This window comes from Lepus europaeus, chromosome 8, assembly GCF_033115175.1.
Source record: "Lepus europaeus isolate LE1 chromosome 8, mLepTim1.pri, whole genome shotgun sequence".
Lineage (NCBI taxonomy): Eukaryota > Metazoa > Chordata > Mammalia > Lagomorpha > Leporidae > Lepus > Lepus europaeus.
The window spans coordinates 102293928-102303809 of NC_084834.1; positions in this window are offsets into that span (position 1 = coordinate 102293928).

Genomic DNA, 9882 nt, shown 5'->3' on the forward strand with positions numbered 1-9882 from the left:
TTTCCCGGGCCCTCTGGAGTCACCAAATTGCCCCTAAGGTGGGCAAGACACCTCTGGCCAGGGTTGACTTCCCTCGAGGACCCTTCGGCTGCTGGAGGAGTGAGAGGGTGTGGTGACAGGTAATTAAGAGCCTGGACTTTGGAGTTAGGAAAAGCTCCAACCTGTGATGAGTCCTGAGACACACTAAGAGTCTCAAGTGCCTCATCTGTAAAATGGGATTTACAGTGCTTCCCTCCAAGGGAAGCTTTGAGACTCCAGCCGCTGTGCCTGCCCTGTGGAAGGCAGTGGTTGAGGTGATTATTAAGTTAAATAATAGCCTGTAGCTCGTTCTCTGAGGAGGCTGCAGTGGCCAGACCATCGCTCACAAAGAGGAAGTCTTCTGACTTCCTCTTTGAACACAGCATCTTCCTGGACATCGCAACAAAGAGCAGCAGGGAACACAAAATACAAGGCTGATGACCCACTGAGGGGCTGTGCAATGGAGCATCCAAAGGAGTAGGAAAGCGAACGCTCACAGGCGATAAAATGGTCAGTTCTACAGGATTGATGTGAGTTCTTGGCGGAGTTCTGGAGGAGATCATTAAGTGGCCTGGCAGTGATTTGCAAAGGACTCGGCATCCAAGCAAGCGCAGCCCCTTCCATCAAGGCACTGCTTGCCCATTCAGCACCTCCTTATGTGTTGGCTTGATTTATTCACGCGCCAGATGCTGCCGGGGCTCAAGGGGGGGCTCCTGCTCTGTTGGAGCTTACACTCTAGCAGGGACGTCAGAAAGGGTTTTGACTGCGGAGAGAGGAAGTACTGGAGGGTATGGGAACAGGAGCTGAGAAACGTGATTTCTCAGTTTCCATCCACCGGTCTGTATTGCAGGAGCCGCTCCGGGAAGTGCGTTGCAGACACGCGGTCATGCCAGTGAAACCAGATCCATGTCGCCGCTTCAACCACTGCCCAGGATTTCATGTTAGAGATGTATGGTAATTGATTTAACCAAATTTTCAGTTGAATGATGTTTGCTCTTTCTTCTGATCCTTTATTTTCTGTTTGAGATATCTAATGGGCTTTCAACTTAGATGTCATTAAAGACAAATAACAGAAGAAAAATAACCTTTGCATCTGCAACTACCGTCCTGAAATTTTTAAAATAAAGGAACAAAACATTTAAAGTTTGGTCCAGTATTGTGATGTAGTGGGCAGAGCCACAACCTGCAATGTTGGCATCCCATATGGGAGCTGGTTCAAGTCCTAGCTGCTCCAATTTTTTAAAAAATGTATTTATTTAGGGATGGGAGAGGGAGTGGGAGATAGGAGGGTTGCGGGTGGGAGGGAAGTTATGGGGGGGAAAACGCCACTGTAATCCAAAAGCTGTACTTTGGAAATTTATATTTATTAAATAAAAGTTTAAAAAATTTTATTTATTATTTGAAAGAGTTACAGAGAGGCAGAGAGAGAATGAGAGAGAGAGAGAGAGAGAGAGAGAGAGAGAGAGAGAGATTGAGCGATAGAGAGAGGTCTTCCATCTGGTGGTTCACTCCCCAAATAGCTGCAACAGCCAGAGCTGGGCCTATCCGAAGCCAGGAGCCAGGAGCTGCTTCTGGGTCTCCCACTCGGGTGCAGGGGCCCAAGGACTTGGACCATCTTTTACTGCTTTCCCAGGCCATAGCAGAGAGCTGGATCAGAAGTGGAGCAGCCAGGACACAAACTGGTGCCCATATGGTGGTGGCTTTACCTGCTATGCCACAGTGCCGGCTCTGCTGCTTGACTTCTGATCCAGTTCCCTGCTAATGGCCTGGGAAAGCAGCAGATGATGGTCCAAGTGCTTGGGCTCCTGCACCATGTGGGAGACTGGGAAGAAGCTCCTGGCTCTTGGCTTCAACCTGTCCCAGTCTCAACTGTTGCAGCCATTTGGGGAGTGAACCAGCGAATGGAAAATCTCTTTCTCCCTGACTCTCCCTCTTTCTCTGTAACTCTGATTTTAAAATAAAAAAATAAATCTTTTAAAAAAATTTAAAAATTTTATCAGGGAATTCTAATATTTTTTATAAGTGGCACATAGAGTAACTAAGTCTTGCTATATCTTCTTTTTTGCTTGTTAAGTATGAAGTAGATCCTTGTTCACAACACCTAAAATCATTGAAGCTGTTGTGTATCATCAGATTCATTTGCAAAAATTCCTATTTACTTTAAAATAAAAACATATTTCTTAAAGTGTTGTAGAACATCCCCAAAGCTGGTTGGAAGATTTGCCATTTGCTACAGAACCCCTGAAAGTGGGTCTTCTCACCCAATGTGCAGAAAGCAAATGGTTGACATTGGAGTCACAAAAGAAATAAAATGTTTATTGCAAAGCACAGAGCAAGGAGCTGGCTGGCAGCTGTTGCTTCATTCCTGGGCTCCCTAAGGGATTAGAGATAAAGTTCCTGGATTGAAGGTGGGGCTATGAGATGAAGTGTCCACTTGTGTCCTGGTCCAGGTTGGTCCACAGTGTTGGTGGCCCTTCCTTTGATGACACTGCATCTCAGGGGATTTCGATGATGGCACAATGGGCTCCCGTTGATCTAGGGGCTACGCGCAGGTGGGAGTTACTTTGCTTGGGGCCTGGGGTTTCTAAAAAAGAAACCCCCAATAGAAGACCAAACACAAAGATGTGATGTATAGGAGAGGGGAATGTCCTCAATCCGGTGACCCAATTTTAGTACAAGGTTGATTTGCAATCAAAAATGCAGGGCAGTCAAACTTTTCAGCTAAGGGAGTGGGGCTGGAGACTGCGGGGGACCAGGGACTGATGACGTCTGGCAATGCAGCCACTGCATCTCAAAGTGTCAATTTCACTTTTATAGATTACCGATTACCTTTTAGTTACTCTATTAGTTATCACATTAGGGGAGAACTGGCTTATTTCACTAAGTATGTTTTCCAGATTCATCCTTTTTGTTGTTGCAAATGACAGGATTTCATTTTCTTTTTTACCACTGTGTAGTATTCCATGGTGTACAAATACCATAATTTCTTTATCATTTTTCAGTTACCAGACATGTGGATTGAGTCTATATCTTAGCTATTGTGAATTGAGCTGCAATACACATGGGGGTACACATTACTCTTTCATAGGCTGATTTCATTTCCTTTGGGTAGATTCCCAGGAGTGGGATGTCTGGGTGATATGGTAGATCTATATTCAGATTTCTGAGATATCTCCCTCCTGTCTTCCACAGTGGCTGTACTAGTTTACATTCCCACCAATAGTGGATTAGGGTACCTTTTCCCCCACATTCTTGCCAGCATTTGTTGTTCATTGATTTCTGTTTGAAAGCCATTCTAATGGGGGTGAGGTGAAACCTTATTGTGGTTTTGATTTGCATTTCCCTGATGGCTAGTGATCCTGAACATTTTTTTCATGTGTTTGTTGGCCATTTGGATTTCCTCTTTTGAAAAATGCTTGTTTAAGATCTTTGCCCATTTCTTAACTGGGTTGTTTGTTTTGTTGTTGAGTTTCTTGATCTCTTTATATATTCTGGTTATTAATCCTTTGTCAGATTCATAGTTTGAAAATATTTTCTCCCATTCTATTGGTTGCCTCTTCATTTTCCTGGGTGTTTCTTTTGTAGTGCAGAAACTTCTCAATTTAATATAATCCCATTTGTCAGTTTTGGCTTTGATTGCCTGTGCCTCTGGAGTCTTTTCCAAGAACTCTTTGCCTGTGCCACTGTCTTGGAGGGTTTCTTCAATGTTCTCTAATAATTTGATGATACTGGGTTGTAGATTTAGGTCTTTAATCAATTTTTGAGTGGACTTTTGTGTAAGGTGTAAGGTAGGGGTCTTGCTTCATACTTCTGCATGTGGAGATCCAGTTTCCCCAACATTATTTGTTGAAAAGACTGTCCTTGCTCCAGGGATTGATTTTAGTTCCTTTGTCGAAGATAAGTTGGTTGTAGATGCGTGGGTTGATTTCTGGCATTTCTGTTCTGTTCCATTGGTCTACCCATCTGTTTTTGTATTAGTACCAGGCTGTTTTGATTATAACTGCCCTGTAGTGTGTCTTGAAATCTGGTATTATGGTGCCTCCATCTTTTGTTGTATAAGATTGCTTTAGCTATTCGGGTTCTCCATATGTTCCATATGAATTTCAGCATCATTTTTTTCTTTTTTTTCTTTAAAAATATTTACTTATTTATTTGAAAGACAGACAGAGAGAGAGAGAGAGAGAGAGAGAGATCTTCCATCTGCTGGTTCAGTCTCCAAATGGCTGCAACAGATGGAGCTGAGCCAATCCAAAGCCAGGAACCAGGAGCTTCTTCCAGGTCTCCCATGTGGGCACAGAGCCCCAAGCTCTTGGGCCATCTTCCACTGCTTTCCCAGGTGCACCAGCAGGGAGCTGGATTGGAAGTGAAGCAACCAGGACTCGAACCAGCACTCATATGGATGCCGGCACTGCAGGCAGAGGCAGCATCATCTTTTCTGTATCTGAGAAGAATGTCCTTGATATTTTGATTGATACAACACTGAATCTGTAAATTGTTTTTGGTAGTATTGACATTTGGTGATATTGATTCTTCCGATCCATGAACATAGAAGATTTTCCCATTTTTTGTGTGTTTTATTCTATTTCTTTCTTTAATGTTTTGTAATTCTCGTTGTAGATCCACTTTTTTAAAACTATCTTCCCCTAGACTAAAGTAATATGCTCTCTCCCTATTCTGCCATCTTCTATTCTCCCTGTTTCTTCAGTCTCTAGATTTTTTTTTTTAAAAGACTTATTTATTTATTTGAGAGGCAGAGTTACAGACAGACAGAAAGGCCTTCCATTTGCTGGTTCACTCCCCAAATGGCAGCAATGGCCTGAGCTGAACCGATTGGAAGCCAGGAGCTTCTTCTGGGTCTGCCATGTGGTTGCAGGGGTCCAAGCACTTGAGCCATCCTCCACTGCTTTCCCAGGCCATAGCAGAGAGCTGGATGGAAGAGGAACAGCTGAGATACAAACCAGTGCCCATATGGGATGCCGGCGCCTCAGGCAGAGGCTTAACCTACTATGCTATAACAGCAGCCCTCCCTCTTCTACATTTGAGGCCATTGATGGCAAAAACTATCTTTTAAAAAATTGTTTTTAATTGTGGTAAAATATACGTAAAATGTACAATTACATCTTATTTTTGAGTGTACAGAGTCTTGACTAGTTTTAGTCTCAGTGCTTGGCATGTATTGAGTGCTCAGTAAATAGTGGTGGAGGGGCCGGCACTGTGGTGTAGCAGGTAAAGTCCCCGCCAGTAGTGCTGGCATCCCATATGGGCGCCAGTTTGAGTCCCGGCTGCTCCACTTCTGATCCAGCTCTCTGCTATGGCCTGGGAAAGCAGTAGAAGATGGCCCAAGTGCTTGGGCCCCTGCACCCTCGTGGGAGACCTGAAGGAAGCTCCTGGATCCTGACTTTGGATCCACCCAGCTCTGACCATTGCTGCCATTTGAGGAGTGAGCCAGTGGATGGAAGACCTCTCTCTCTCTCTCTGTCTCTGTCTCTCTGTAACTCTGCCTTTCAAATAAATAAATGTTTAAAAAAATGGTGGTGGAGTTCATGGTTAGAGGCACATCTAGGGAGAGAGCAGTGAGAAGGGTCTGTGCCTGTGCCTGCCCCATGTCCGTGCATGTCCTTGTCAGGGAGAGCCAGGCCAAGGAGTGTCCGTCCCCAGGGATCTCCAGTTTTCTGAATATAGTCCTGTCTTCTCCCTCTCTCTGTACACATCCTGCACATCCCACCAGTTCTATTGCTCTGAAACACCCTGGCTGTCACATACCCCATATTCTTTAAAAAAAAAAAAAAGGTTATTATATTTACTACTTTTAGTTTCTTTAATAAAATATATATATATATATATTTAAAGATTTATTTAATTATTTGAAAGGTAGAGTACATAGAGGCAGAGGCAGAGGCAAAGGGAGAGAAAGAGGTCTTCCACCTGCTGGTTCAGTCCCTAAATGGTTGCAACAGCCGAAGCCAGGCTGATCTGAAGCCAGGAGCCTGGAGCTTCTTCCGGGTCTCCAAGGTGGGTGCAGGGGCCTAAGGACTTGGACCATCTTCTTTTTTTTTTTTTAATATTTACTTTATTTGAAAGTCCGAGTTACACAGAGAAAGGAGAGGCAGAGAGAGAGAGGTCTTCTATCTGTTGGTTCACTCCCCAGATGGCTGCAACGGCCAGAGCTGTGCTGATCCAAAGCCAGGAGCCAGGAGCTTCTTCTGGGTCTCCCACATGGGCACAGGGGCCCAAGGACTTGGGCCATCTTCTACTGCTATCCCAGGCCATAGCAGAGAGCTGGATCAGAAGAGGAGCAGCCATGACTAGAACCGGCGCCCATATGGGATGCCAGCGCTTCAAGCCAGGGCTTTAACCCACTGTGCCACAGCGCTGGCCCCTTGGACCATCTTCTGCTACTTTCGCAGGACATAGCAGAGAACTGGATTGGAAGTAGAACAGCTGGGACCTGAACCAGTGCCCATATGGGATGCTGGCACTGCAGGCAGCAGCTTTGCCCGCTATGCCACAGCGCCAGCCCCACCCCATATTCTTTCTTTCTCATTTGCACTGTGTGCTCCTTCATTGGATTAGGGGATAAGCCCATAAGAAGAGACATAAGATCCTGGGAGCTGATGGTGCAAGAACGTCTCAGCCAAGGGGTTCATGTGCAGATAGATGTGTGGGGTGACTGATAACTTGAGACCCATGTCTGACCAGACACTTCCCAGGCTGCGGGGAGGCCAGCACCTCCTCCCTGTCTGTTTGTCCACCTTCCAGTGGGGTCTGCACGTTTCTGTTTCGGGAGAATCTCCTCTCAGACCCTCTTTCCCAGTGGCCAAGAATTCTAGGGAGCTCAAATTCTGAAGCTACTGGCGATAGCTGCAATAAAAATGGTTCTTGGTAGTTGATTTTGGGTGCTTACATGGAGGCTTCTGTAGTCACTGAAATGGGAGCTAGAAACCCCTGCAGGGGAAAACCTCAAATACCAAACAGCTCGGGCCAGCACCATTGGCAGGGTCGGGTCTCCCAGCTTTCCCCCACGTCATGTAGGTCCGGTCAGCCACTGCCTTCCACGCTCTGGCATCCTCTGGTACCTGCCTGAGGACGGCCCAGCTTCTCCTGGCACTGTCACCCCTGCGGTGTATGGGAGCAAGGCCCTGCTATGCTCTTGGTCTCACCTGGCAGAGACCAAGGTGAGCCGCCCTTGAGCCCGACGCAGAGGCGCCAGACTGAAGCCGCTGAGACAGGCGTTGCTGGGCCAGGCGTTGCCGGCATAGGCGCGGTAATCCGGGCAGCTGTGGCAGGGCCGCTGTGACTCAGGGCTGTCTGCCTGTATCAGGGAGCATGAGGACTGGGGGCACCGCTGGGTCAGCTGGAGGGAGGCCTTGAGCTGGCTTGGGGTCCTTTGATGACTTGAAGGTGCAGCTTCAAGGTGGCCTGGATGACTCCCCTGTGAGGCATTTTCTGCTGAGATGTCCCCCGTAAGGGGTTTCAAGCACCGTAGTCACATGTCCAAGGCACCCATTTCGTAGATGAGGAGGCGAAGTCCTAGAGAACTTCTGAAGTCATCCTGTTGATTTGCCAACAGAATGGTAATGACATCCGGGTCAGTTACAGAGCAAGGCAGAGATAGACAGTGAGAGAGAGAGAGCTTCTACCTGCTGGTTCACTTCCCCAATAGCAGCAACAGCAGGGGCTGGGCCAGGCCAAAGACGGGAGCCTGGAACTCCATCTGGCTTTCCCCTGTAAGTGCAGGGCCCCAAGCACCCTTTGGTCATCTTCTGCTGCTTTCTGAGGTGCGTTAACAGGGAGCTGGATCAGAAACAGAGCAGCTGGCCCTCACATTAGCCCTCTGATATGAGTGTCAGCCACTGCATCACAGCACCAGCCCCAGAATTCTTGTTCTTTGCTTTTTTTTTTTTTTTTAAAAGATTTATTTATTTGAAAGAGTTACGGAGAGAGGAGAGACAGAGAGATCTTCTATCTGCTGGTTCACTCCTCAGATAGCCGCAACAGCCGGAGCTGAGCCGATCAGAAGCCAGGAGCAGGAGCTTCTTCTGGGTCTCCCACATGGGTGCAGGGGTCCAAGGACTTGGGCCATCCTCTACTGCTTCCCCAGGCGCATTAGCAGGGAGCTGGATCAGAAGTGGAGCAACTTGGACTCGAACCAGCAGCCATATGGGATGCCAGAGCTGCAGGCCAGGGCTTTAACCCACTGTGCCACAGTGCTGGCCCCAGAATTCTTGTTCTTAATCACTATTCTAGATGTGCTCTGATACCCTGGCTGTCAGCTTATTGCAGTGAAAGCTCTTGGAAAGCATCTTTACAACTCACCCATGTACAGTAGCACAAAAGATGGGATTTCTTAGAAATTTGGGCGAAGAAGTTACAGATTAAAAGAAATGCTGTACCATCACATTTCTGGGAATTTACTCAAAGTAAATGAAATCAGCATACAAAAGAGGTATTTGTACCCCAGTGTTTACTGAAGCTCAATTCACAATAGCTGAGACTTGGAATAAACCCCGATGTCCATCAACTGATGACTGACTGAAGAAAATGTGGCTTGTATGCACTATGGAATACTACTCAGCCATAAAAAGGAATGAAACTCTCCAGTGTTCTGCAACAAATGGATGCCCCTGCAAACCATTATGTTTAGTGAAATAAACCAGCCTGAAAAAGACAAATATCGGGCCAGCACTATGGCTCAATAGGCTAATCCTCCACCTTGCGGCGCCAGCACACCGGGTTCTAGTCCCGGTTGGGGCGCCAGATTCTGTCCCAGTTGCCCCTCTTCCAGGCCAGCTCTCTGCTGTGGCCCGGGAGTGCAGTGGAGGATGGCCCAAGTCCTTGGGCCCTGCACCTGCTTGGGAGACCAGGAGAAGCACCTGGCTCCTGCCTTCGGATCAGCGCAGTGCGCCAGCCGCGGCAGCCATTGGAGGGTGAACCAACGGCAAAGGAAGACCTTTCTCTCTCTCTCTCTCTCACTGTCCACTCTGCCTGTCCAAAAAAAAAAAAAAAAATACAAATATCATATGCTTTCTCTGAATGTGGCAGCTAATATAGAATACAAAAAAAGTATAGAAATGAAATGGTCACTTTGGGATATGATTGTCATTGTTAGCTCTTGTTTATACTCCTGTGGAACTGTGGTCTTCCTACTTTTTATTTGTTGATGAATTAAGCCTGTGAATAGAGTGATGAAGACAGATGAAGAGGGGAAGGTTGGGGGAGAGCAGGGGAGTGAGGGAAGTGTGGTTGTCTTCTTGGAACTGTACCTATGGAATGCATAAATCTGCCCTCTTTATATTAATAAATAATTTAAAAAGAGAGATGGTATAGACATTATCAACCAGTTGCCATGCTTGGAATTTATTTGGGGTCTGCTTCAAACAAATGACAGCTAAAAAATTAAGACAATTGGGAAAACATGAATATGGATTGGATGTTTGATATTAAAAGATTAGTGTTAAATACTTTAGGTGCAGTAATGTTAAATGATTTTGCCTAAAAATGACATGGGAGCCCTGAATCTTGAAGAGAGATACATTGAGATATTTTCAGATTCTGTGCCATTTGGGTTTTGCTGCAAAATATTAGGGAGTGGATGGGGTGGACAGGGTGGACATGGGACAGATTGTCCACGTCTAATAATCACTGAAGCTGATTGATGAGTGTTTGAATGATAGTCTCTATTTTTTGTTTGGAACTTTGCAATATAAAAGATTTCTAAAAAATGACCCTGCAAACATTTTTGTTTTGTTCTCCCTGACAAATGTCAAAATAACAACATGGCCATACCTTTAGGGCCAGTGGGTAGAACGGTGTCCAGGGAAAGGCCACAGGGTGGGATGCTACTCAGCGGAGTCACCTTCTGAT